Consider the following 27,428-nt stretch of genomic DNA (forward strand, 5'->3'; position numbering starts at 1 on the left):
GGTAGAAATGGAGCCACATAAATAAGGCACAAGGCCGAGCCCATTTTCCTAAACCTAACAAGGCCGAGCCCATCTTTCCTAAACCTATTACCGGGCTGGGTCCATCTTTCTGTGGCCAATCACGCAACCGGGTCCATCTTACCAAACGCCTATCAAATGTCGAGCTTTATCTTTTGGCTGCCCAATCACAGTATGAATGCAAACTATTTTAGCCCACCCCCCCGCAGGCTACCTCCAGACTGATCCTACGTAAATTGAAAGGAAAAAACGTTTTGGTTAATCAATTTCTTCTTATTTGGCAGTAAACTAGTTGTTAATATTGCTTCATAGTTATCCAATAAGCAAATATGCTATTGTTATTTTGCCCTCATTTTGACTGTAGTAATGTTTTAGAACTACCACTTTGCACATTGAATTTAATTTCAAAAAATGTCGTCCAAGCACCGCAGAGAATGGGTGAGAGTTTGGCTTTCTCGTTTGCCCACACTGGCGTCTGGACTGCAAACGTAAGTAAACGGCCTGCACTAATGCAAGAAAAGTTTGTATCAAAAGGTATATTGCAAGCCTATGACATGATTTTAATCAATTTTCACAAAAAATCTGAAAATAAATAGGTAAAAGTAAAGCTTTCTACAGAATATTTATTTAAGTGCGTTGTACAAAAATACATCCAAAGTAATTTGTGTATATTTATGTGAGATAAATTTACAAAAGTGAGCTCTGGGGTAGTGGCTAAGAATAAGGAGGAATTCGGCATAAAATCACCTTTTGATTTCACTTACAGCACTTACCGCTGGCTCTTGTAGTTCATCTTTGCCCATCTACCGTAATTTCCGGACTACAAGCCGCACCCGACTATAAGCCGCACCAGCTAAATTTAGGGGAAAATACAGATTGCTCCATATATAAGCCGCACCCGACTATAAGCCGCACGGTTTTGATGTGTAATTACCGTAGTATATAGGGGTTCCTGCTACCACGGACAGAGATGACTGTTTGGGAACGCAAAGCATCCCATTTATTAACAATAAATCTTTCAATCATTCAATCAAACTTTCACATCTTTGACATGGCGAACAGCATTCGTGCAGAGTACAAATAATACAACGTTGCAAAGTAATACAAAGCGCTCGCCTGTACGTTATCAAAATAACCAGCCTACCGGTATATGAAAAGTCAGTCTTTAATCATTGTGTCATCGTCTTCCTCCTGCGTACTAAAACCACCGAAATCCTCTTCGTCGGTGTCGGAGAAGAACAGGCCGTAAATAAGCCGCACCCTTGTATAAGCCGCAGGGACCAGAACGAGGGGAAAAAGTAGCGGCTTATAGTCCGGAAATTACGGTAGATACATATTTTACACCATAGATGTAGATATATTTTACCCTATATACACTACCGTTCAAAAGTTTGGGGTCACCCAAACAATTTTGTGGAATAGCCTTCATTTCTGAGAACAAGAATAGACTGTCGAGTTTCAGAAGAAAGTTCTCCTTTTCTGGCCATTTTGAGCGTTTAATTGACCCCACAAATGTGATGCTCCAGAAACTCAATCTGCTCAAAGGAAGGTCAGATTTGTAGCTTCTATAAGGAGCTAAACTGTTTTCAGATGTGTGAACATGATTGCACAAGGGTTTTCTAATCATCAATTAGCCTTCTGAGCCAATGAGCAAAGACATTGTACCATTAGAACTGGAGTGATAGTTGCTGGAAATGGGCCTCTATACACCTATGTAGATATTGCACCAAAAAACAGACATTTGCAGCTAGAATAGTCATTTACCACATTAGCAATGTATAGTGTGTATTTCTTTAAAGTTAAGACTAGTTTAAAGTTATCTTCATTGAAAAGTACAGTGCTTTTCTTTAAAAAATAAGGATATTTCAATGTGACCCCAAACTTTTGAACGGCAGTGTATAATACCAGTTTATACCAATTGGTTATTAGTAGTAGTAAAAATTGATTAAACTAACCGCAATCTATGATACACATGTTCTAACACATCACAGTTGTTGCAGGAAAGGAAAAGAGAATGAAAAGAAAAACACATCATTTATGGCCCCGTTTACACTGCACACCAAATTTGATTTTTTTGCCCTCAAGTGACACAGATAAAAAAAACGTTGCCAGTGTAAACGCTCCAAAGTGCCTCAAATCTGATCTTTTCGCATCAGACTCAGGCCACATCAGGAGGTAGTCCGAATCCGATTGGAATCTGATCTTTTTAAATGTGACTTCAGTCCAAACAGCAATGCGACCGAAATGCAAATAAGTATGTGAATTTTTCGTCAGCTTACCAGGGTGACATCTATTGCAATCATGTAATCATGAACGGTGTATGCATTAATGGTGCTGGATACTCTGCATAGCCAATATAAGGATCCCTCTGGCAGACTTATTTGGTTTCTGCATCACTAGGAGGATAAAGCCCCAGATAAAACATTTTTTATAAAAGAGTGACTTCAACGAAGTCTATTCTCTTTGACTCTAGTGATCATAAATAATTCCCAGGACATGTTGACGTAAGCAGTGACGTGATATGGTTACTTCAAAATGGCGCCAGTACCAAACGGATGCAATGGAAGCAGTCACATGGTTAAACCACGCCCTTAACTACTCACATACCGTACAGCCTTGTTGATATGCCTTCCTCAGTTCAGTGAAGTCATCAAATATATGCACATGCACACACACAATCTTACACACTGATCACTATCATGTCAGGAGGCAAATTAGTAATGTCACCTTGTATTATATGGTGCACAGACACAACACAGTAAAGGGCTATACAGTAAGTTATCTCTCTTATATTGACATTTCAGACACCAGCCTGTATGTCATCATGTAACATAGAAGCACACCCCAGTTTAATGTCAGAATATAGTGCCCAAATAAACCTGCACCAGATTTACTGCGCACCAATAAAGTCTTTTGACCTCTCCATGTGATGTATAGCACTGGCTTAACTTACGACTGGCCTGCATCATATTCATAAAAGCAATCATCGAAAGGTGTGTATTTTCACATCGGGGCTCACCTTTACAGCAGGAGGCTCTATGCTGTGGATATTACTTTTGGGACTCCCTCTGTTGTAAGAAGCAGCTCTATCAGGATCCAGCTCATCTGTGTGTCTCCAAAAACTGTGTGAAAGGAAATTACATAGTTATGCAAAGGTATGAAAAAAAAAACATTATATTTCCTCTCCAATTTAGTAATACTTCTCTTGTGCTCGGATATTGATCTGGGAGAGGGACACAAACCTCTTGTATTCCGCTAAAAAAACATTTAACTTCCAGGAATGGTCAAATTGATTTCTTAATTATTTGAGCTAAATCAGTCTGAGATAACTTTTTAAATGCATGTCACTTAAAGAAGTGTACTACTTGTAATGCAATAGATAGCAAAAAATGTGCTGCTGCAGTGTTTGTGGATTTAACAAAAGCTTTTGACACAATTAATCATAGCATCTTAATAAACAAATTAGAAAGGTATGCAATCAAGAGGGTTGGTCTTGAACTGGGTGAGAAGCTACTTAACCAACAGGAAGCAATACTTGAAGATAGGCAAACACACTTCTAAGCTGAAAATATTTTGTGGCGTACCTCAGGGATCAATACGTGGACCAAAATTGTTCAATCTCTATATAAAGGACATTTGTAAAGTTAAAATAATACTGACTTAAAGTTAGTATTATTTGCAGATGATACAACTGTGTTTTGTTCAGGAGAGACCACACAAAAGCTAATACAAATACTAAACATGTCATAAAGGGGTTTACGCTTGCTGCGCGGTTGTTCTCCCAAGATGCAAAACTGACGGCTCCGGACCAAGATGTGAAGGTAGGAATGATTTATTAAACATAAATCATCCAAAAAACACAAGACAAGCAAAACGGATGTGTGTCGATCGTACGCGGAAGCTAAGGCTAAAACTTAGCGCAGAAAACAAAGAAGCTAACACTTAGCATAGACTTGAAACCAGAAATACTCACAAAACTTACTGACAGGTTGCATGAAGCAAACAATGAAACCACACCGAGTGACCGGCAAAAGCAGGCTTAAATAGAGTCAGTGATTACAAACAGGTGTGATCCAAACAACAAATGACAGGTGAAACTAATGAGTCGCCATGGTGACAAAAACAAACAAGGAAGCGCAGACGAAACCAAAGAAGTCCAAAACTAACAGAACATAACTAAACAAAACATGATCCGGACCACGGATCATGACAAAACAGAATAAATGAACAAATTAAAAAGATGGTTTGACAAAAACACACTATCTTTGAATCTCAGTAAAAATAAAATAATACTATTTGGTAACAGTAGAAGGGAAAGTCGAACACAAATACAAATAGACGGAGTAAATATTGAATGGGTTAAAGAGAAGACTTTTTTGGGTGTAATAATAGATGATAAAATGAACTGGAAATCTAATGTAAAAAAATATACAACATAAAGTAACACATCAATAATGAATAAAGAAAAACATGTTCTAGACCAGGGGCCTCAGACACGCGGGCCAATTGCGGCTCTGTTGTGTTTATGTTGTGTTACGGTGCGGATGTTCTCCCGAAATGTGTTTGTCATTCTTGTTTGGTGTGGGTTCACAGTGTGGCACATATTTGTAACAGTGATAAAGTTGTTTATACGGTCACCCTCAGTGTGACCTGTATGGCTGTTGACCAAGTATGTCTTGCAGTCACTTACGTGTGTCTGCAGAAGCCTCATACAACATGTGACTGGGCCGGCATGCTGTTTGTATGGTGATAAAGCAGATGCGACGACAGGTTGTAGAGGACGTTAAAGGCAGTGCCACACAGCACGACCTTAATATTGTTGTCCGGGTTAAAATCGGGACAAATTCGGGAGAATGGTTGCCTCGGGAGTCTCCCGGAAAAATCGTGAGGGTTGGCAAGTATGTTGCTAGGGCGGGATAGCCATTCAAAGAAGGTGAATTCATTAAAAAGTGCATGTTAGATTATTTTAAGAAATATTTTCCTGCGGCCCAGCCTTTCCCAGTTTCTGCATCCAGTGGCCCCCAGGTAAATTGAGTTTGAGACCCCTGTTGTAGACCGAAAATCACTTCATATTCTTTACAGCTCACTAGTGTTACCATATCTGAGTTATTGTGTAGAAATATGGGGAAACAACTACAATTGTGTACTTCATTCACTAACGGTGTTACAAAAAAGATCAATTAGAATAATACATAGTGTTGGATATAGAGAACATACAAACCTTTTATTTATTGAATCACAAATATTGAAATTCAACGATTTGGTGCATTTGAAAACAGCTCAAATTAAGTAAAAAGCAAACTATAACCTGCTACCCAAGAATGTACAACAATTGTCTTAACAAAAAAGAGAAATATAACCTAAGAGGAAAATCTAATTTAAAACATTTGTATGCTCGTACAACGCTTAAAACCTTTAGCATATCCGTATGTGGAATTTAATTATGGAATGGATTAACCAAAGAAATCAAACAAAGCAACGATATGAGTCAGTTTAAGAGAATGTTCAAACTACAAGTGTTCACAAACTACACAGAACAATAATTATGATGAACATCTTGAACCCTTTTTTTTCTTTTGAGAGAAATATAATTTATGTATTTAATATTTATTTACTTACTATGGTATATTATTTATTTATTTACTGTTCTGTTACAGAGAACAAGGAAATGGGATAAAATTGCTATGTTATGAAAAGGGGTAGGATTAAATAAGTTCAGCTTTTCGGACATGCTGTAATGAAACAACTGGAAATATGTGATGCATTACATTGTGTCATATACATGTTTGAAATAAACTGAAACTGAACTGAACTGAACTTTTATTTGTGAGTCTTTGCATTATTTTCCATGAACTTATTGGTAAAATAACTCAAATAAATAATTCTTGTTTTAGACAAAGCATTACTCAAATCAATCGGCTACCTCATTCATTAACATACTTTTTTCAGTCTCGAGAACCATATTGGTGAAAGGTACCTAACTAAAGTTAAAATTACAAGTTCAATTTATTTTTTCGTATATTTATTTTTTTAGTCTGATTTCTAAACTGAACATTTTTTAGCAGTGTCATCCGAACATCATACTAACAATAAATATTTAAAGGCCTACTGAAACCCACTACTACCGACCACGCAGTCTGATAGTTTATATATCAATGATGAAATCTTAACATTATAACACATGCCAATACGGCCGGGTTAACTTATAAAGTGACATTTTAAATTTGCCGCTAAACTTCCGGTTCGAAACGCCTCTGAGGATGACGTATGCGCGTGACGTAGACCGGGGAACACGGGTATGCCTTCCACATTGAATGCAATACGAAAAAGCTCTGTTTTCATTTCATAATTCCACAGTATTCTGGACATCTGTGTTCGTGAATCTGTTTCAATCATGTTCATTGCATTATGGAGAAGGAAGCCGAGCAAGCAAAGAAGAAAGTTGTCGGTGCGAAATGGTCGTATTTTTCGAACGTAGTCAGCAACAACAGTACACAGCCGGCGCTTCTTTGTTTACATTCCCGAAAGATGCAGTCAAGATGGAAGAACTCGGATAACAGAGACTCTAACCAGGAGGACTTTTGACTTCGATACACAGACGCCTGTAGAGAACTGGGACAACACAGACTCTTACCAGGATTACTTTGATTTGGATGACAAAGACGCAGACGTGCTACTGTGAGTATGCAACTTTGGCTTCTAAACATTTGATCGCTTGACCGTATGTGCGCAACTTTTTTTTGCGTATGTACGTAACTTTTTTAAAATATATAAGCTTTATGAACCTTCGGTTAGGTGAACGGTCTTTTGGGCTGAGTGATTGCGTGTGTTGATCAGGTGTTTGAATTGTATTGGCGTGTTCTATGGAGCTAGGAGCTAGCAGAGGAGCTAGGAGCTAGCATAACACGTACTGTACCGTACGTGCGCGTCACGTACGTAACTTTTTAAAAATATATAAGCTTTATGAACCTTGGGTTAGGTGAACGGTCTTTTGGGCTGAGTGATTGTGTGTGTTGATCAGGTGTTTGAATTGTATTGGCGTGTTCTATGGAGCTAGGAGCTAGCAGAGGAGCTAGGAGCTAGCGTAACAAACACGCAGGTGTTTTTATGCAGGATTAATTTGTGGCATATTAAATGTAAGCCTGGTTGTGTTGTGGCTAATAGAGTATATATATATGTCTTGTGTTTATTTACTGTTGTAGTCATTCCCAGCTGAATATCAGGTCACCCCCGGCTCTCACAGCATCTTCCCTATCTGAATAGCTTCAACTCCCCACTAGTCCTTCACTTGCACTTTACTCATCCACAAATCTTTCATCCTCGCTCAAATTAATGGGGAAATTGTCGCTTTCTCGGTCCGAATCTCTCTCACTTCATGCGGCCATCATTGTAAACAATAGGGAACTTTGCGTATATGTTCAACTGACTACGTCACGCTACTTCCGGTAGGGGCAAGCCTTTTTTTTATCAGATACCAAAAGTTGCAATCTTTATCGTCGTTGTTCTATACTAAATCCTTTCAGCAAAAATATGGCAATATCGCGAAATGATCAAGTATGACACATAGAATAGATCTGCTATCCCCGTTTAAATAAAAATTCATTTCAGTAGGCCTTTAAAGGCCATGCAGAAAAACCCCCAACTTTGGCCCCAGTATTTACCTATGGGATACGCCGTAATCGATATGCAAGTATGTTGATGCAGTATGATGATTTTTCAGCTTTGTGAATTGCTTGCAGTTTAAGTCGCTTTTCACCAAATTCAAAACCACCCATTGATACCATTCCAATACTGTATATTGATCATGATGTGATTAAATGTATCAAATGCCTTTGGCAGAAATACTCCACCTGTTTTCTATTTGCAATCTATAAGGTGCACTGGATTATAAGGCGCACCTTCAATGAATGGCCTATTTTTAAACTTTGTTCATATATAAGGCGCACCGCATTATAAGGCGCATAGAATAGACGCTACAGTAGAGGCTGGAGTTACGTTATGCATCAATTAGATGGAGCTGCGCTAAAGGGAATGTCAACAAGACAAATAGTGATTGTACTGACACTTCTACTTGCTGCTCTCTGTTCAACAACTCGCTTTGTTCCCTCGGAAACTCTGTTTAGTCTTCTTTACTTGGCGCAGGTCATCATGTTGCTTCCTCCACTTCCGCACCATTGATTTGTTAATGTTAAATTATCTCGCTGCTGCTCTATTCCCGTGTTCTGCTGCGTGACTGATCGCCTTGAGTTTAAACTCTGCGTTGTAAGCGTGTCTCTTAATAGGAGCCATTTTTGGGTCTTTACATAATGTTTAGGTCTCGCAACTACGGTAAGCAGCCGCCAACTTCATTTTCCCCCGTAGATGAAGAAGCGTGGGGGATAATGAAGTCGGCGGCTGCTTACCGTAGTTGCGAGACCTGTTGTGGCTCAATATTGGTACATATATAAGGCGCACCAGGTTATAAGGCGCACTGTCAGCTTTTGAAGAAATTGGAGGTTTTTAGGTGCGCCTTATAGTGCGGAAAATACGGTAGTCATCAGATATTGTGATTTGTGCCATCAATGTTAAAATTTTAGCTGATTCAATTCTGAATTTACCTTATCCGTTGTTAAAAACAATCTTGAGAATTGCGCAGAATTCTGGAAGTGAAAGGATTCTTCTTGAGTTTGTGAATTTGTGTCTGTCGGTAGTCATAAGAATTACAAACATTTTAGCATTTTTCATTTGGTCTTAGAATTTTCTGGATTGAAATTATAAATCTATGTCAGAGGCTTTAAAATATTCTTAAAAATCATTCAACAAATGTGATTTACCTGTGTGTTCCTTTACAGTTGGATTTGTTCATATCATCAATAATTACCTCCCATTTGATAACACCTGGCATTTTGGAGAGGTGTACTCTTCACAGATGAATGCCGTTTTCACTATAAAGGGCGAATGACACACAACGTATGGCGTTGTGTGGGTTTGTTTTTCTAAACAGCGTGGATCGAGTGGCCAATGGTAGGATTGGGGTTATGGTATGCACATGTGTATGTTATGAACAACGAACACAGGTGTATTTTATGGATTGCATTTTGATTGTAGCTGAGATAGGCTCCAGCGCCCCCGCGACCCCGAAGGGAATAAGCGGTAGAAAATGGATGGATGGATGGACTGTGGCAACATCTTTAGGTCCAATCCACCACCATCAACATGGCCGCCTTAATGCACGGGCTTACCTGGGCTGAAGCTCAGGGGCCTCCACCCAATCACAGACTTGTATGAAGGTTGCCGGATGGCTTCATCCAGAATGAATTTATTTTATTTTTCCAATGTCCCTGTATTCACATTATTCCATATATGCACACAATTTCAGTGTCATCAGGATTGAAATACTTTTAGAAGAACTGCAAACCTCAGATACATTGTTAACATGTAATCTTCTCAGTAAAAATATATACAAGTAAATATAAACTTCAACACCAAAGAAACATACAAATGCAGTGTTGGCGTTAACGCACTTTTTGTGTCTTTTTACGCAATGAAATCAGAAAGGATGCGCATTTCCGGAAGTCTGCGCGTCCCCGAGATGCAGAGTTTTTTTGTTTTTTTGTTTTTTTTTACCGACCCTGCCTTCTGCGGGTCAAAACTCCAGTTTGCTTGTTTTTTTTTATCGATTATCGCTTTCAGGCGGTGTTTTGTTTTCTTTATTGTGGCAGTGCGTTCTTATCACGCCGTCACTTGAGGACCGGCACGCATACTTGCCAACCTTGAGACCTCCGATACCGGGAGGTGGGGGGTGGGGAGTGGGGGGGCGCGGTCGGGGTGGGGCCGGGGCGTGGTTGGGGGCGTGGTTAATAGGGTAGTATATTTACAGCTAGAATTCACCAACTCAAGTATTTCATATATATATATATATATATATATATATATATATATATATATATATATATATATATATATATATATATATATATATATATATATATATATATATATATATATACCGTTCAAAAGTTTGGGGTCACATTGAAATGTCCTTATTTTTGAAGGAAAAGAACTGTACTTTTCAATGAAGATAACTTTAAACTAGTCTTAACTTTAAAGAAATACACTCTATACATTGCTAATGTGGTAAATGACTATTCTAGCTGCAAATGTCTGGTTTTTGGTGCAATATCTACATCGGTGTATAGAGGCCCATTTCCAGCAACTATCACTCCAGTGTTCTAATGGTGCAATGTGTTTGCTCATTGGCTCAGAAGGCTAATTGATGATTAGAAGACCCTTGTGCAATCATGTTCACACATCTGAAAACAGTTTAGCTCGTTACAGAAGCTACAAAACTGACCTTCCTTTGAGCAGATTGAGTTTCTGGAGCATCACATTTGTGGGGTCAATTAAACGCTCAAAATGGCCAGAAAAAGTGAACTTTCATCTGAAACTCGACAGTCTATTCTTGTTCTTAGAAATGAAGGCTATTCCACAAAATTGTTTGGGTGACCCCAAACTTTTGAACGGTAGTGTATATATACATATGTATGAAATACTTGACTTTCAGTGAATGCTAGCTATATATATACATGTATATATATATTTATTTTATTATACATATAAATAAAATAAATAATTGAATTTCAGTGTTCCGGGGGATATCCAGTAGATGGCAGTATTGTCCTGTTTAACTTCTCCTCCGTTCATGACTCGACCACCGTGTTCTGCCATTTTTTATATGTCTCTTGTGCGTCACTGTTTGTTATCTCGTGCGTCACTGTTTTTATCTTGTGCGTCATGATTGTTTTGTTTTGGTATGTCTGTTCCAAAACAACCTCGTATCTCTTAGTCATATTTGGAAAATCTAAACATTCTGTAGACAGGTTGGCATAACTTCATATTCACCTTTGTCCCACAACTGGTCCATTCAATGGCACAAAATAGAAGAGAATTGAAAATGAGCGGACATTCTTAATAGACAAGTAATATGGGTCAAAAGGTCAGAAATTATACGACATACCCTCCTTCCAGGGTCTTAAGACCCTGGACCAAAACAATTTCTGATGTAGACCACTAAGTTAAATCTCTACCACAGATAGAGGCAAAAACCTCAATGCTTTTATACGAGGCCAAAATTCCGTCTATGACCCTCCTTCAGAGCGATCGCTGTTACCAGCCTGCAGTAAAACCATCTCACAGAACACAATTAGTGGCCTACCCTTTGATTTGGTAAAGGAATAACAAATACTTTGATCATGAACATCATTGAACATAAATAGATGAATGTATATATACTTATGACTGTAAGACATTTGCAAAAAATATTTTTTCCGGCATTTGCAATGAATGTAGTTACCAATATTGTTAATTACCAATTGATTTTGAGCACACAACTGAATTTCGTATGAGTCCATGTTCGATTAGTGCTCGTATAAATGGCTCGGTGGTGCCTCAGGCTGGTGGCCTGCCGACACCTCGTTGGGCTTTTGGCTGCCTTGGTGAAGAAAGAGATCCACTCAAACAGTCTGTCTCTGTCTCTTCTTGGGGTGTGGTTCAGTCCATTGGGCAGACTGTTTAATGGCATGTCCGTGCTGGCCGAAATTGGGGAAAAGCTGAGAAAAAGTATGGGGCGTTGGGGCTTTGGTCCAGGCCCTTGGCTTGCTTCAAGGCCTCCTTGCCGCTTCGGCACTCCCAAACACCTCCTTCCACAGCTGCTGGAGTCCCGACGGACACATATTGGCTGGCAACCTTAGTCGTTCTCGTCATCGCTGGCAAGGTGTTGTCTCTCCTCTCGGTTCCTTCCAGTCAGGTATCGGGTGTTGGTCCTGGATTGGCTTTGACCGTGCCCCTCTTAGCGAGTGCAAGGGAATCTGGAGTGGCTGCTTTCATCCTCAAATCTGCACAGAGGAACTGGCACACAAATTCTACATTTTGCAAACTTACCATTTTGGTCTCATGGTCTTTCCGCCTTCCTAGGAAGCTGCTGGTCCTGAGAAGTGCTGATCTTGTGACTGAAGACGATAACCTGTTTTTCTTAAAATAGGTGCCGTTGTTTGACCTAATCTTTTTTTGGGGAAACCATGTCGGGATATTAGATCATTCACAAAACATTTAATTACTGAATTGGCACCCTCCTTTGAGGTTGGGGTTGCTTCCGCCAACCACTGCAATTGTCAATCTAAATCATTAAGTTCCTTTATCCTTGTACCGGATTGATCATATCGATTAAATAAAACCTCAACACGCTCAAACTTGACCCAATCCAAACTCACCCCCCCCCTCTGTCCCTGAAACAGGGACAGTGTTAGTCGTAGTAATAGTAATAGTAATAGTAGTAGTAGTATTAGTAGTTTCAGAAACATCCAAGAAAAAGAAAAGGCAGCTGATAGTCAAGCGCAGCAAGAACAGAGGCGGAGGACAGGTCATGTTTGAGGTCACTGTTCGCTTTTGCAATAGTACTTTGATATTTTACAACACCTAGTGAATTATTGTGGCCTCAATAATTCACTAAATAGTTGTATTTAATTTAGTCTCTCTATGATGGGACAATGCACAGAAACATTAAGTTCAGAAACAGATATGTTCTGTACCAGATTATATCTAAATAGCTACTTTCCATCTGCAGTCCCTGGCTACCTAAATTAAAGGGATCCAAAAATCAAGCATAAAATGATGACACTAATTAATCATAATAAATATATACATTCATAATAATCAATAATTAATCCAAAAATAATCATACTGTAGCATGTAATCAAATTAAGAAAAGTCCTAAAATGCCCCTTCATGGACACATTCTTAATAATATACAATACAACCACACCTTATTTACATCATCACACAAAGACAATACATGCTCTTGTTCACATCTGTCATCATTCGTAACAACAACCAAGATTTTAACAGCCATACCTCACAATTTACAACAAAAATGCTCTCATGGATAAATATACCACACATTAAGTTGATGTGTCAACATAATGCCCCTCTTAGTGACCGTGTGAGCAGCCTTGATTGCTCCAAAGCCACTTTTTAACTTCAAATGTTCTATTCCTTTTGTTGTAACGTGGAGAAGGCTAATTGGTCTGTACATGTTCTGGTCTTCTTTATTTCCTGCTTTATGGATTTAATTATAGTAGCAGTTTCTCGACGGGGTAGGGAAAGTGTTTTCCGTTATTAATTTATTTATCAATTGTTGTTATACGAGCAATAATACAATCCTTATACGTTTTTAGGAAGATAGTGTCCAACCCGTATATATATCTCTAGATCGTTAGTCTTATAATGCAGCGACGATTTTGTTTAACTTTGTTTCATTTGTTAATTCTAAATTGTTAATTCTAAAATTAGTCCATCCTGAATAAATGACAATTATTTGCACTGATTTTGAGGGACTTTTTATTCAGGGTTTGTACAGACTAGATGAAATGTTCATTAAAATGATTACTTATGGCCAGACTGTCTGCGATAGTAGCGCCATTGATATTTAATGTTATAGTTTTGTTTCTTGTTTGCTCTCTTCCCGTAAATTTGTATCTGGTTTTCCATAACTGTCTAATGTTCCCTTTTCCAGCTTGGATTAATTATAAGTGAAAGTCAGCCTTAGACTTCCGCATAAACATTGTAACTTTGTTCCTCAAACTTTTAAAATCATACGATCTGTATTTACCCCTGTTATAATTGCTCTTATGAGAGCTGAGTCCTGATGTCTTATTAGAATCCAAATTGTTTTATTAATCCAAGGTATTTTTATTTTAGCACTCTTCTTTCTGGTTTTGTATTAGTGTATTTACAGATGATCTCTTTGATTTTTGTTATCCAATTGTAATTCTAGTAGGGCTGCTTATCCTTTGTATCTTGTAGAAGTAGTTTATAATATCCTTAAGTTTCTTTCTACGTGTTTTATTTAACCAGTCCAGATTAACGTCCCCCATGACGTTCAATTCTTTCATACTATGCTGTTTGAGGATGTCTGAAAATGAATCAATAAAAATGTCTTTAGCTGTGGTCGGTCGGTATACTACAATTATCTTGAAATACATTTCTGAGGAAAATTTGATTTTAATTTTAACATACTCAAATTGATCTACTTTTAATGTTTTCCCTTTCATAAATCATAATTCCTCCCCCCTTTGTCACTCGATCTGTTTTTTCTGTAATGTTGTACCCCGGGACATTAATTAGAACAAAAGGTGTTGTGGGTTTTAACCATGTCTCTGATAAACAAGGTATCCCAGATTATAGTCTGACATTAACTGCTGTATTTGTTCAGTATGTTCCCTGTGGTAGAAAGTTTAATGATGCGGCCACGTTTGTTACTGAATACTTTCTACAGACTTCTGTCTCTCTGCGACTTTGTGTATGTAATAAGCAACTATACATATTTGATATGCTTAAATTTGTTATTTTAGCTCAGCTGTTGTGTAGCTGCTAGCTCCTTGTAGCCTACAGCAGGAATGTTCAAATTGCAGCCAATAGCTATGTTTTTAACAGACAACCGAAATAATAAAAAATGTGGTATTTGCGTATCGGTCCAATCAGCGGCAGCTACGCCCTGTTTTATCATTTGACCTAAATTTTTGGTTTCGTAGGCAGGACAGAGAGCAAAGGAACAATGTGGGTCATTAGTTGTCCATCTTATACCATGCTAATTGTTGTAAGGATAGTTCACATGAGCAGCCATACCTTGAGTCCCACCATATATAAGAGTCAAAAGGCTCCTATTATGAGTCGTCTAATTGGTGATCATACACTTTGGCGGTTTGGGTGGCAGGGCACACGGACGCACCTCAGTCAGCCAGTGCTAGGACAGTTGGAGCAGTCCTCGTCCTCTATTCGTTCCTGGGAGGCGTCCCCAGTAGTTGTTAGGTGATGTCGTGCTGTCAGGCAACATCAGGAAGTTCCTTCTGTGCGGTATTGAATTGTCAGGGTACAGTTCGTAAGCAGGTCATTACAAGGTGTGTGCAGGTTGACCACAAAGGAATGCTTCAAAGATTGTGTTGAACATTGTCCGTTGACACTTATGTCCAGCAGGGGTCTGTTTGTATCCTGCTGTTCGTCCTGCTGTGGGCGTCCTCTGTTACACCTGTATTTTTTGTGAGCATGTTCTGGCTACAACTCTGGAGCTTGTCTTGTTCAGAGAAGTTGTCAGTCCCCCGGCTGCTTAACAGCACCCTAGCTTGACCTAGGACAACCCTGACTACCACCCAAGTCCGTCTGTATGGTTTTACGTTTTGTTGAGGTTTTTTTTCCTCCAGAATTTGGAACTCAAAACATGTACACCCATCGTTTTTATATCCTCTCGGTTAGTTCAATTTTGCATATCACGTTTTAAAATCCCAGTCTTAAGTATCCCATTAAATGTTAATCAATAACCCTAATTCAAAGATTATACGTACTACTTCATGTGTATTTAAGTACCCTTTTAATTCACTTAAAGATTATCTATAAGTTAATTTAAACTATCATTTGTCTATCAGTAGGCGCGAGCAAGCTGTACATCATGCTACAGGCAGAATGTTTTTTATTCTCGTTTTTCCATCTTCTCTTTCACACTAGTCACACAATGCACACACACACATTGTTTTGTGCCAGCTGTCCTGATATTGCAGCACAAACACCTCACAAGGCCACCTCCCAGATGTATGGTGGAATGCAATGTCTAATTAAAAATATAAATTACTCCAAACTAAAAATGTCAGACTACACTTTAAAGTTACCCGACTTAAACTTACTTTTATTAAATTGATTTCCAAACTAACCACCACCACAGCAAACATCTTCCTCAATCCTATCCCAATACTCCCATAAATTAGAAAGGTGTTTCACAATAGTGGTTAAGTAGTTGTTTTGAGTAATAGATCTCATTATGTAGAAATTAATAAGACTAATAAGACTAAATCTTTACCAGAAAGAGTAACTTGACAGAGTTTATGAACTAACTTCTTGGGAAAAATAATTGAACATTAATATGTTGGAAGCCACATATTGAACATATTAAAGAAAAATATCCAAATCCATTGCTATTCGGTATAAAGTAAAACACATGCTGAATAAGAAATGTCTGCACATGTTATATTATTCATTAATTTTTCCATATGTAATATTGTTTTGAAGTTTGGGGAAATGTTTATAGAAGATATATATACCCAATACTTAAACTTAAAAGGCTCATTTCAATAATACACAAAGCATTATTATTATGATCATAGCAATCCATTTTTTTATAAGTCATAATGTGTTAAATGTTCAGATAATTTAATTTTAAAACAATGGCAATTATGTTTCCGAGTAAAGAACAACAGCCTTCCAGTTTGTATTCTTAGCTTATTTACATTATGAGGAGAAAACTATCATTTACGGGGGATATTGATTTTTGAAATAGGTCAAGTAAAATAAAAATAAAAATACAAATGTAATTCAGTTCTAGGAGTTAAATGATGGACCATCCTCAGTGATGAGCTGAACACATGTAGTTTTTTGTTATGGTTTAAGAGACCCTTGAAAGGTGAAGTTTTTGAACATTATGAAATATAGTAACAATTACTTTCGTCTTTTATCGTTGATGTTCCAGGTAATTTAATGTTCAGTGAATGTATAGGATAGGCCAATATAAGCTTTGGCTTCCGCCTATTCCTTTTTTTGGTCATTCTTTTTCTTTTCTTTTCTGTGTGTAAATGTGTATAATTGTTAATATGTCTAATCTGTACTGTTAAACTGCTCACACAAATTGGTTAATTATATGACCAAAATAAACTTATTTCATTTATTCATTCATTATCTATTGCACTCATAGTTTTATTCAATTTTGCATGTAATTATTTCTATTGATTTCTTCCCATTTCACTCAAACAACTAAACAAACAAACAAATAAACAAACTTGCAGCTAACCACAATCAACAGCATACCATTTACGAATACCTTCATTTGTCACTTTCTCATCTTTTCTTCACTTTCGTTTTCCTTTACAAACAACATCCTGTATCCATCTCTTCCTTACACTTCACACAATGTTTCTATTTTCTGTTCTCCTAGAAACCATTCACGTAACGTGAGTTTATAAACATCCTTTTCCCATATTTTCTCAAACCATCCTCTTCACCCTCAATCTTCCTTCACCTGCTCTCTCTTCCTCTCTCTCTCACTCTCTCTCCTTCTCTCACAATACAAACACAATAATCCAAAATAATCAGTCTTATAAAATAATTTTAGCTTTAGATATGATTTAGGGCAGTGGTTTTCAACCTTTTTTTTTTTTTTTTTTAGTAAAATAAATAAATAAAATACAGCATAATGTCATCAATTTCTGATTTATTAAATTGTATAACAGTGCACCATATTGCTCATTTGTTGTGGTCTTACTTGACTTATTTGGACAACAAAAAAAATATAAGAATAACTAAAACGTTTTAAAAATTAAACAAGTGATTAAATTATGATAAAGATTTCTATACATATAATCAATCATCAACCTTCTTTGGATATTGTACTAGTGATCCATCTGGACTCGTGAACTTAATTCCAAATATTTATTTTGTTGAAGTGTTATTCTATAAATATATTTATAAAGGATTTTGAATTGTCGCTATTTTTAGAATATTTAAAATCTCAGGTACCCCCCTCTGTCCGGGCGGAAACACCATACCCTCCTTTGAGAACTACTGGTTTAGCCTATAAAAAATATTTTATCCCACACATCATTAGACTGTACAACTCCTCTTTTGGGGGGGGGGGGGGGGGGGGCTAGGATAACAGGGAATGCAAAACAATAACAGTGCAATACTTTTTTATATCATGGTCGTTAATGCCTAGTTTGTCTTATTATATTCTTATTTTACTGTTCTCTTTTTATTCTCCTTGTAATATTTTTCTATTTTGTTTCCATTTATACCCTTATGAGTTACTGTTTACTTTTTACTTCTTCTTCCTGAGGGAACTCTCCTGAAGGAATCAATAACGTGTTATCTGTCTATCTATCTATCTATCTATTACTAACCCGAGCACAATTCATGACGTCATGCTCATCTTGCAGACAGTTATTTCCATTTAGTTTTATTCTCTACATGTAATTCTACATGCACCAATGTCACATAGAAATTTGCTTTCTTTGTTATTTATTTACATTATTATTTCTGGTTTACTTGCTGTCTGTTTACTTAAGTTCTCATATTTTGGTCTGTCTTCCTTCTGATTGGAATTTGTTTAACGCTTCTCTACGTTTTGTTTTGACTAAGGCGCTGAGTGTTGGCGACTCTTATCTGTACTTCTTCAGACTACATGTTTCACAGTTTGCAGAGATGTTTTTTAGAAGTTTTAGAATATAAATTAAAATTTTACTTCATCGTGATTATTCTTCAAATAATTAAAATGTCAATATAATTAAATAATCATTTTACCTTTATTAAATTTAATTCAATTTTATTTAATGTGTTTGCTATATCATTATTAATTCAAAGCTACAATGTGTTCTAATCTGTACTGTGCGTGCGTGTGTGTTTGTCTCAACTTCCACACAGGAACTGGATGGATCAGATAAGCAACAGGGCTGTTCAATACAATATATTACACACAAAATTAATGACTAATGAATTTAACAATGCTTAAATGTCCCAGTCCAAATGTATGTATTGATATTTGTATGTTTATTTATTCATATACAGTATATTTTATTTTTCCTATTTTCAAAACCAACCTGTCAGCCTTCTCTTCAGATTGAGTACAGCTGTCCACTATATATATATATATATATATATATATATATATATATAGTTTTTTATTTATTTATTTATTTATTCTTTAAACCTAGCTCAATGCTAAACTAATCCAATGCTATGCTAACTCAATGCTAACCTAGCTCAATGCTAACCTAGCTGTGTCACACCTCTTCGAACCACGTTTCGTGCAGCTGTCACTCACACAGCCTCGTCACAATGACACACTCTTATCTCAAAATGTCTCCCAGCTGAGACTCCTTTTTGTTTATATGCGTCACACACACACTCACACACAGAGAATTTAACAGAGAGCGGGAGCCTTTTTTCCGTATTTATAGTTTCAATGCCTTCTTACAACTATAATATCGCACAGTCACAATCACCAGCACAGTTAAAAACAAATTCAAATGACTGGAATTCGCTCGCAGCGCCAAAGAGGGGGAGTACTGGGCTTCCCTGCTTAGGCTGCTGCCTCCGTGATCTAACCTCTTGATAAGCGGAAGAAGATAATTATATGGATGGATCATTCACTCATATGTTTTCTGTACATAACTTTGTCTATTTTCTCACAAGCACACACATGTTGGACAATTTCCCAACTTTTACAGATAGCGGGGCTATGAGAAAAAGCGTGAAGGGAGGGGAGGGGGGGAAGGAAGGGGAGGAATTAAACCAGATAAGAAACCAGGTGCTACACAAGTTATTAAATTACGCATATATCTAAATGTACCAACATAAACTGACTCACTCAATACACACACATTTCAGCATTCATCATTATACACACACATTTATAAATTACAATACCACCCTATGTCCGGACAAATATAAACAACTAATGCATGCGTGCTTTTGTGGAATCGGCCGTCTCATATCACAAAAACCAGGTTCCATCATTGCTCATACAACGGCGATTAACCCGTTTCATTGGAGCAGCACCTGCGTTATCAAACTGACCACCACGGATCACTGGCCTAAGGCGCCATAGAATCACTAGGAATCACCCAACAATCCTACAGTCATCGTGTCTGGTCAGTCCCACACAGTTTCACCAAGTTTCACCAAAGCTCTACCATATGGAGCCCAAGACGCCACCTGTCTATTCTGCAGCCATTAAACAGATTCGTGACAACTTGGCTCAGTTGATCTCCTTTACCGGAGTCACTGAATGGTCACCTAATATGAGGCTTTTTTACACGCTGAGTCACAAGGACTCGGGACCGCTGCAGTTTCCACATAGACAGGTGTCTCGCACTTTCACAGACGTATCAATTTTATATGGGTCAATGTCACACCAGTTAGCAAATCTTGCCTATAATTTAGCTGTATCCAACTCTGACTAATCTGATGCACTTGCAGAAAGAAGCATCCTCTGCCAACAACGACAGAGGATGAAGAGGTTAAAAGAAATTTTTCGTCTCACATCGTCTGTGCTTCTACACTCCAAACCACCAAAATTCTAATAACAATCCCCTTATGTTAAAAACAAGAAATCACAAGTTTAAAACAAACACACAGACAAATGATCACATATAAAACAACTCAATCCAACCATAATTTACCCCATTCCAGGTTGTTTTTGGAGAACCTGACTGAACCTATCTTTTATCAAAATAGATTCAGCAATTAGTCTTATCGATCCGGCTCTCTCCAGGCAGAAAATGTTTACACTTTAAAGCAAACTGCTTACCTTGTGATGCGCGCGTGCAACACACTGTCTGCCTGACAGAGAGAGCGGGAGCGGCTGTCGACCTGTAGCTTCTGGGCCATCCTGTTCGTGACGCTAATTTGTGTAGTGGATTGTCCGAAGCTTAAGCAGGCAACAAAAGTAGTTTAGTACAACACATTTATTTACCCATTATCAGAAGTGCAGGTTGAATTGAGTTGGCCGCGCAGACAGACCACATGTACTCCGGAGCAAACAAGACACACACAAGCCAAAATCTCTCCTAGTCCCGGTCTTCTGCCATTTTTTATATGTCTCTTGTGCGTCACTGTTTGTTATCTCGTGCGTCACTGTTTTTATCTCGTGCGTCATGATTGTTTTGTTTTGGTTTGTTTGTTCCAAAACAACCTCGTATCTCTTAGTCATATTTGGAAAATCTAAACATTCTGTAGACAGGTTGGCATAACTCCATATTCACCTTTGTCCCACAACTGGTCCATTCAATGGCACAAAATAGAAGAGAATTGAAAATGAGCGGACATTCTTAATAGACAAGTAATATAGGTCAAAAGGTCAGAAATTCTACGACATGTTCAAAAGGAGTCTCTTGGAGAAGTGGCTGACAAGTTAGTAAGTGTCACTCGCATCGCTGACATCATCACCGTCATTGTTTACTGTTTACTGAAACAGAGATGCTGACTGTGCGTTATGATAAACGTGCAAGCGACACCAGGCTCTGCTTTTTACCGTTAGATTTATCCGATTTAATTTTGTATTATCTATAGCAAGGGTGTAAAAAAAGTGGCCTAGAGGCCATTTGCGGCCCGCAGATAATGTTTTAAAGGCCCATGGCACATTCTAAAAATACTATTAAAATAAACAAAAAAAATAACAAGTTCAATAAAAAAGCTTACAGGTGAAATGTAATTTAGAAAATGTTGCAATGTTGACTAATAAAACAAAGCTGTTTTTTTCCCTTAAAACTGTCATTGAATCAAAATCAATGTTTTCATGAATTATTGACCTACACAAGACTTCGATTACTTCACATCAAATATTCCACTTTGAGTTGAGTTGAGTTGAGTTGAGTTTGAGTTTATTTCGAACATGCAAGCATACAACATAATACATCACAATTTCCATTTTCTCTTTTTTACATGTTCGAATAGGAGTAGGAAGAAGCAGAGTTTATTTAATCCTACCCCTTTTCTTTTACATAACAGTTGCTAAAACTTTTGTTCACTTCCTGTTCTCAATTTATTCACAATATACTCCATAAGTAATCACAATAAAAATAAATAAATAAATAATAATTAGTGAAGTAAGTTATATTACATATGATGAGATAAGTAAGATTATTTTGAGAATGAAAGAATGGATGGATGAAATACATTTAGAATGTTTATCATGGTTCTTCTTCTTTGTACTTTGTAAACACTTTAAGTTTAAAACATATCTTATGTGGTACTGTCAAAATTAAAATTTTAAAAAACATTAAACATGAAAAAATAAAGAAATTAAATATTTGAACTCACAATTTGTAGAAACCATTCAACGCCCTATAAGCCAGTGGTACCGCTTGTAGTCAGTTGATTCGAGCATTTCCCCATTTCATCGTCGGGACAGCTGAGCTAGCTTCCAGGGTTGGCCGACATCGTCTCACAAGATGTAGTTTCTCTTTAAATATCCTTCTTGAAAATGGTCTTGCAAATATATATCTGCCACTTAATCAACGTTTTGTTCTCCTTCTTTGTGGGTTAAAAAAATAAGTATTGGTGATTTTTCTGCGAGCCCAGTAGGGCTACGGCGCAACACTTCTGCTTTTGTAAATTGCAACTTGTGATTGGATACTCACTTTGGAATGACAAGTGAGTATCCAATCACAGTCTCGTTAACATCAGGCTACCTAGATAGGCTACTGTCAACAACTTGTGATCTGATTGGCTATCGCAACTGTCTATCAACTGTATGTGTTTTCAAATTCATCCGCTAACGGTCTCGGGTGTGGCTCTGCTGATCTGTATAAGCACCGCCGCGGCTCAAACCAGTGAGTATCCAATCACAGGATGCGTAAATGTCACGTTCAACGTGAGGCCAGCTAAAAGGCGTTACTAACAACAACTCGTGATCTGATTGGCTATCGCAATTATCTATCTGCCCCAGGCAGATTTCGTACAGCATGGCAAACATAAGCTAGCTGAATTCTGATTGGATAAAAGTTCAAACCTAAAAACAACAGCACTGGAAGGAGCATAATATGACATGAAGAGAATATGAATACTTAAAATTAAAAGTAAATTAAAAAAGTACTTTTATCTTCAATTATGATCATGATTTCTGGTTAGGTTAGGCCAGCAGAGAAGGCCTTGCTGGCCCTGACGGTATACCACTGACATATATATATATATATATATATATATATAATGTGTGTGTGTGTGTGTGTGTGTGTGTGTGTACATATTATATCAATATAATGGATACATAATTATCTTGTTTACTTACGTGACAACCTCCTCAAAGTTTTGTAATCATTCAGGAATATCAAGCAGCTAAAATGCGCCAAACATAGATACACTATCGTTCAAAAGTTTGGGGTCACCCAAACAATTTTGTGGAATAGCCTTCATTTCTAAGAACAAGAATAGACTGTCGAGTTTCAGATGAAAGTTCTCTTTTTCTGGCCATTTTGAGCGTTTAATTGACCCCACAAATGTGATGCTCCAGAAACTCAATCTGCTCAAAGGAAGGTCAGTTTTGTAGCTTTTGTAACGAGCTAAACTGTTTTCAGATGTGTGAACATGATTGCACAAGGGTTTTCTAATCATCAATTAGCCTTCTGAGCCAATGAGCAAACACATTGTACCATTAGAACACTGGAGTGATAGTTGCTGGAAATGGGCCTCTATACATGTAGATATTGCACCAAAAACCAGAAATTTGCAGCTAGAATAGTCATTTACCACATTAGCAATGTATAGAGTGTATTTCTTTAAAGTTAAGACTAGTTTAAAGTTATCTTCATTGAAAAGTACAGTGCTTTTCCTTCAAAAATAAGGACATTTCAATGTGACCCCAAACTTTTGAACGGTAGTGTAAGTGTGTAGAGCAGTGGTTCTTAACCTTGTTGGAGGTACCGAACCCCACCAGTTTCATATTCGCATTCACTGAACCCTTCTTTAGTGAAAAATAAAATGTTGTTTTTTTTTCAAATTCAAGAAAAAGTAATATGTTTTTTTACTGGTGCACAAAATGAACCGTGCATGAACATCACCTTGTTCAAAGAACAAAACCAACACAGTGCATGAACTCACAACAAATTACACACCTTACACACATTACTATGAATTGATTAACGTGGACCCTGACTTAAACAAGTTAAAAAACTTATTCGGGTGTTACCATTTAGTGGTCAATTGTACGTAATATGTACTATACTGTGTAGACTTTACTGTTTCATATGATGTATTCTCTTCCTTTGCAATCTACTAGTAAAAGTTCCAATCAATCAATCAAAAAACCTACAAATCAGATGGAAAATTAGAGGGAACATTGTTTGGGGGTATCCATAATACGCCGATAGGGAGAAGTTTTTATTTACACGATAAGTCGGATGTGTCTTACTACCATCCTAGTCACGTCCGTTGTGTCCTCGGGCAAGACACTTCACCCTTGCTCCTGATGGCTGCTGGTTAGCGCCTTGCATGGCAGCTCCCGCTATCAGTGTGTGAATGTGTGTGTGAATGGGTGAATGTGGAAATACTGTCAAAGCGCTTTGAGTACCTTGAAGGTAGAAAAGCGCTATACAAGTATAACCCATTTATCATTTATTTACCTCTGTGGTACCTCTGTCTAGAACTACTCAAGTCCTCTCCCAGTTTTCCATGGTCACGCAATCTTCAAAAGCTTGGAAAACTCAAGCTGTCTACCTGAACATCCAGCTTCATCTCCCCATCAATCAATCAATCACCTTGATTGATTGATTGATGGGGGCTGACTCACCGAACCCCTAGGGTTCGATTGAACCCAGGTTGAGAACCACTGGTGTAGAGTGTTTTGCATGTTTCCGTTCATGCTTTATATTGGATTTAAATGGGTGTAAATTAGATTTTTTTTTTGGTGTATGCTGCATAAAGTCCACAAAAGTAAGTGAGCAGGTTGTGTTATGTGTGACCATGTCTGTTGACATTTTGTGTTGGTTGGATTTTTATTTTATTTTTTCCACTATGACTAAGTAAGGTTGTTTGCATTCGGGTCCTATAAGCTAATGCTGCGCACATTTCAGTTCAGAGCAAAATTAAAGGTAATCGACCTGACCTACTCACATTGGTCACTTGATGGCGACACAATAGCAGCATCATAATTGTCAGACTGTAACGATGGATGGTATCTTCAAGAGGGTAGGCTTACTTATTAAAAACTCATGACGTCTCACGGGCCAAATTAAAGACGTCGACCAAAGTTTGGACACCTCTGCCTTAAAAGGTTATGCTTCTTCTTCATGCCAGCCCCAACCATTTGCTTTATGTGACTAACCATTGAACTTGTGTGTGCATGTGTGTCTGACTTTGCCATACTCTATGAAAAGTCACAATGACACTGCAACCACCAGGGAGTAGCCTCATATGACTTGACAGTCAAGAGGGAGGAGTACCACACACACACACACACACACAAACACACACACACACACACACACACACACACACACACACACGCACACACACACACACAGCTTCAAGCATACAGTATTAAAAAAACGAATAAGAATCCCTTACATGACGAACTACGTATCTCTCTATGTCAATGTTTCATGTAAAGCAACAAGCAACAATTAACAAAGGTAAAAGCAAAAGTACGTAAAAGGGCAAAAATACGTAAAAAATAACCAATGGCACCACTTGCAATGTAGTTGAAAGGACTGAACTTATGACAGAGGTCCTGTGGCCATGAGTAGGATGGGTTTGCATTTGTTGATTTGCCTTATAAACTGAACCCTCACAGGCAGATTTATAGCCTGCAGGAGTTTGTTTGTTTTGATGTATCCTCAATTTATGCAGAACAATCCTAAAATGCGCGGAACATCATCACAACCCTAAAAGTTTAATTTTATAAGGTTTTACTCCAGTTATAATAACATGCTTTTAACACGTTTCAAAATGTGTTTACTTCCTACAAAATATGAATAAGTGAGTGAAAAATATCCAGTAAAAGGCACAAAGGTTTGCTGAAATGCTTAATGTAAAATGGGACAAGTATGAGCGATTTAAAAGGACATTCTGGGTCACGAATTCATTGTATTGCAGAACTATTATTTGGTCATTACTAACTGTTTGTACAAAACTGATAATACAACAAGTCTAATACCGTAATAAAAGTAATCAAAACTTAATATTAGTTGAGCCAGTAGATTAAAACCAAAAGTTCACTTTAAAGGGTTCCTGTTTTTGTGTATTAAAGCCAGTGTTGGGACTAACGCGTTACTGTAACGCCATTAGTTTCGGCGGTAACTAGTAATCTAACGCGTTATTTTTTATATTCAGTAACTCAGTTACCGTTACTACATGGTGCGTTACTGTGTTATTTTACGTTATTTTTTATGTAGTATCAGCTAGAAACAGAAGATCTGGGTGTGTTTTATTGGAGCGCTGCCGTGGAAAAGAAAAGGCGTGCTTTGTGTGGGTGGGGGCTCCTCCCAGACCGTAGTTGAGGGGTGCAGGGGAGACGTTCCTCCAGGGCAGATGTACTTCGGGGCTAACAACCTTCACTTTATCCGGAAGTGGGTCTTTACAGCTGAGGATGAATGACGAGGCCGGCGGTTTGTTGCAACTTTGTGACTTTATTGCACGCAGCCATCCACCAAGCTAGAGCACCTGAATGCACTCGCTGTCGCCGTTCCCTCACATCTCTTGCCCACTCACTCACTGACGTCACTCACCTCACATGCTGTCATATCTTAAAGGGCCACACACACACACACATACGCTACTCTCATAACAACTAACAAGACATCATGGTGAAGCCAGAAGTCGAGTTCCTTAACATGGAGACATTCTCAATACTTTTCTTTTGTCGAGCACAAAGAAAATAACATTTTGTTAAATGTAAGTTGTGTCTTGGATCAAAGATCCTATCTACTTAAAGTTAAAGTTAAAGTGCCATTATGTTGCAGCTATTTAAAATAGTTGTGTCAATTTGTTCTGGCCTGAAATAAATTGGCCCTTTGAAACATATCTTTGTCTCTGTGTGTCGTATGTAGACCACATTGCTTTCAGAGTTCAGTGATGCAAATGCATGTCAAGTTGATCAACAGATTGTATTATTCTCCAGTGCAATAACAGGCTAAAAGGGCATTAATGGGAGCCTTAAAAAAGAAAGAAAAAAACAGAAGTAACTAAATAGTTACTTTTCACAGTAACGCATTACTTTTTGGTGTAAGTAACTGAGTTACTAACTGAGTTACTTTTGAAAGAAAGTAACTGATAACTGTAACTAGTTACTGGTTTTCAGTAACTAACCCAACACTGATTAAAGCTAACATTAATCATTAAATAGTAATAAAAAGCAAGCAGATCAATAAAATGAAAACTTATGTTAAATAATTATGTCAATAAAAATGTAGTCTTGCACATTGTATGCAAATAAAACATCAAGTAAAACATTGAAATTACTATATAGTTTTAGTAAGTGGATCAACACAAGCTTTTCCCTCAAGTATCCTGGGCTCCTTGTTGGTGTGTACTGATGTTATAGACCAGGGGTGTCCAAACGTTTTGAACAATCAAAGCATGAGGGGGCGATTTTGATATTTTTAATTTTCAAGTCCTATACAATATGTAGAATTTTTAAAAATGTTTAGGCCTCTCCTCAAGTTTGGTCCCGGAGACCCCAAAAAAATAAGTCATACATATTTTAATTTTTTATTAAACGCTCAAATCTCTAGATCAACTTCAGGTGTATCTTTCGTCATTAAGTTAAAAAAATAACTAAGGGCTTCACAAACCACAGCGACATCCTTGGCTCTGGGCACAATTAGGGATCTCTCTGTGAATTGTTC

This window comes from Entelurus aequoreus, linkage group LG09 (assembly GCF_033978785.1).
Source record: "Entelurus aequoreus isolate RoL-2023_Sb linkage group LG09, RoL_Eaeq_v1.1, whole genome shotgun sequence".
Taxonomy (NCBI): domain Eukaryota; kingdom Metazoa; phylum Chordata; class Actinopteri; order Syngnathiformes; family Syngnathidae; genus Entelurus; species Entelurus aequoreus.